The sequence below is a fragment of the Protopterus annectens genome, chromosome 8.part1, assembly GCF_019279795.1.
Source record: "Protopterus annectens isolate FY-2018-M chromosome 8.part1, PAN1.0, whole genome shotgun sequence".
NCBI classification, from domain to species: domain Eukaryota; kingdom Metazoa; phylum Chordata; order Ceratodontiformes; family Protopteridae; genus Protopterus; species Protopterus annectens.
In genome coordinates, this window is record NC_056742.1 from 195567295 (window position 1) to 195571078 (window position 3784).

Below are 3784 nucleotides of genomic sequence, written 5' to 3' on the forward strand. Positions count from 1 at the left end.
ATTAACTATAAGGCATTTAACACTTTTAACAATTACTGGAAGATTTTTCCTGTTATGATTAGAACACAGAATATAATAATTTTGAGGAGGATTGTTTTAGGTTGTTATACTGTTCTTTTATTTCTCAGCTGTGAATGTACTGGGGAATGGAAAATTTTATATGCGGATGTGCAGAGACTTTAATAAACTATTATAAGAGCTGTTTGCATTGTATACATTATTTTATAGCTATCAACTACTTAAAATCATGTATTTAATTTCTCCAACTGCTATGTCTATTGATTGGAGGGTTTGTTCTAATAACTATATTGGCAAAAAAAAAGATCATGCATCATAGAGATCTAGATAAAAAGTCACTACAAGGCATATGACCAACTTCCCCAACACAACTTTAAAAACTACTCAAAGCAATTCTGCAATATTATCAGTGGTACTGCAGTATGTTCACAACAAAACACACCAATGAATAAAACACTATCACTGTGTTATTAAGCTCATTACTAGAACACAATTTCCTAAAAGAATTCTGCTTCCTTCCTCTCCCTCCCTACATCCAAAATTCCCCACATAAATTAACCCACAACTTACTCCTTTCCTCTATGCTCACCTATTCTAGTTCTTTGATTTATCTTTCTCAGTAAAGAAAGCATGACAAATCCACCCTCTACCTATTTATAGTATAGCATGTTTATAATTCAGAAAAAAAAACAACACTATGCCCACCATATAGAAGAATGCCATTGGTAAACCACAACAAAAACAAAATCTTAGCCCAAGAGAGAAAAGACATCAGGCCAGTCTATATCCTACAAACCCAAGGAAATAGCCTGTGAAAAAAAACTGTTGTCTTTCAACTCATAGTCAGTACATTATGCTCTCCCCACACCAACATGGAGTTTTGTCCTGTAGAAGTGCCATGATCTCTCTTTATACACTATTCTGAATGTAAAATGCACTGAAAAAAAACTAAAAACCTGCCAAACCTGAAGTCTGAAGTCACCAGCAACCACAGAAATGATGAAACTAGATATGATATATATATCCACATAAACCCAAAATACACCATTGACATGGACATCAAGATATGGAAAAAAAACAAGATACAAAAGACGACAAACACAGTGCATACAAAAAAAAAAACAAAACAAAAAAAAAAAACAAACAAAAAAAAAACAAAATAACAAAAAACAGTTTTCAACCTCTGGTCATCTTCAGTGAACTGTGACTGATTTAAGAAGTGTTGTTAAAATAATTTCTTTAAATAAAAAAATAAAATATTCTTAAAAGATACAGTGTAACACTTAATTCATTTTTAAAAATATGTATAAAAACCTAAATAATCCAACATCTCCCAAATCTGCTTTTTTTATTTGATAAATATATAAACAAAATATATAAAATAAAGTAAAAATAAGAACAAAATAAAAAATAAAAAGAAAAAAAAAAAAAAAAAAAAAAATTAAAAATAAATAATATTGATAAACTGATTTCATATAATATTACATATACAATATACAACAATATTGTATAATGTATCGAATGGTAAATGGTAGTTGTCAGAGATCATCTACTCTCTAATGGGGACTTGTAAAAAAAAAAAAAAAGATGATTAATGAAACAAACTATTCCACGACACTACAATAGCTGTTCACACTATTCAATAATATACCAAGGAGCATGGAAAAGACCATCTGATTGGTGAAGTCTTAACAGACCTCACCAAAGTCTTTGATATGGCAGGCCATTCACTACTCTTTAATTCTCTCCTTAGGTACAGCATAAGCAAAGTCTACTTTCTCTGATTTAATAATTTTGTTACAAATAGATATTTCAAAGTACAGTTTAGTAGCTCATCCTCTGTCTATGCATCTCATGCAGAAGGACTACCCTAAGGAACAGTTATCGCATCCCTACTATTCTCACTATTCATTAATTAATTTATTTTTATTTTTATTTATTTATCTTTCAATGATTAGGTTAGTCCCACTGGTCTAGTAGATTCTTTTCAGAGGAGACATGTGAAGGTATTTATAGTATTAGGGGAAATTTGGCCAAGGCATCAGGGAACTTCTCCCACTTGTCACTGTAGTGAGCAAGACCAATATTGGAGGAGCACTTCCTGCTTCCATTCACCCAGAGAAATACACAGGCAGATGGAGATAGAATGAGATGATGGAGTGGTGAAAGAAATGAAGGAGAAAGTAAATACTGAGACCAGAGAATGTGTGCAGGATTCTGGAGAAATGTTTCAAAGAAACCTGTTTGATGGAGATCAGTCAGCAAATTATGGCTTGTATAATTATAATACCCCAATTGGGAGGGTTTTGGGATGATTTATTTAAAGAAATAGTGTTGCAGAGAGAGACAGAAACTAAAGGAGATGTTTCCTGGGCATATATCATACAGAAAATACAAAAGGAGGATGCAGAGACAATCCTGCTCAATAGTGGTGAGGTAGAAAAGAAAAGAAAATATGCAGAAAAAGTAAAAGAAGGCAAAAGTGGAATAACTGAAAAGAAGGCAGAAGAAAATGAAAAAAGTAGAAGTATGTGGTAAGGATTCAGACTAAAGAAGACAAATAATTGGACAGGTATGAAGTGTGGTACAATTAATAGCTCCTTTGGGTGTAAAAGCACATGAGGTAAGAGTAGTTGTTCTTATTAACAACGATGTATTTGTGACATTATATTTGAGACTGTTTTTCCAATGGAATTTTTACTTTTAGAATATGAAAAAAGAAGGACTGTAAGCCCATAGAATCTTTATGTGACAAAAGTATTTTACATGGAAACAAAAAAGATGATTCATTTACAATTTCAGAGGTAGAAAGAAAGAATTTGAAAGGACATTTGGAAGCTTTATGTAAAGAAGTACTGGACATTGCAAAATTTTATGACAAAAGGGGTTTATGGACTGATGGCTGAGATTGTAAGACTGTGTTAAAAATAGAAAGACAAAAAAAATTCAAATACCAAGCATGACACATGTGAAGGGGAACAGAGGTGTTGTAAAATACTGAGAACAACCCAAAGCATTTTTATTTGGAGAAGAAGGATATTTCATAAGTGACTGTGACAAAAAAAAGTTACATGTGTGGGAAAATGGGACATGATGCAAAAATAATGAAGTGAAATGTTATAAATCTAACAAAATTAGACATTTATGGATGGATTGCAAAAATGAAAAAAAAAATAATGAAAAAAAGAGAAGAAATTTAAAAGTAGTAGAAGTAGAAGAAAAAAATAGATAAGAAAAAATAATAAAGATGACAAAGAAGAAAGTTCTCAAATAAGTGATGAAGAAAACATAAACTGTGAGTTAGTAAAAGGGGAAAAGAATTATATTGCTAAAAATAGATAAAAGACAGAAAAAGAAAATTTAAAGGGATAAGTATAAAATAAAAAAGAAAGACAATGGCTGAAAAAGCATAACTAAAGATTGGGGCTTGGTATAATGGTTAAGGTGTTCGACTCACAGACACAAATTATATTGTACAGTGTTTGATTCTCACCTTTGGGAAGGAAATTGGTTAGGCTTAAAATGGCCGATTAAGAAATATATGATATATGGTTCCATTGAAGGTGAATTGCCGAGGTACCAGGATGGACGTATTATTAAATGGAAAATCTTTTTCATCCTATTGCTTGACTTCCTTCGTTTCTGTTTTTTGGTGTTTTTTTCTGGGCTATTAAGAAATATAGCCTAGTAATTATCTATGGACTTACAAAACCATGCATCTAAGGGAAAAGGACAATGAACATTTTTAGAATGCTTCATGTAAATG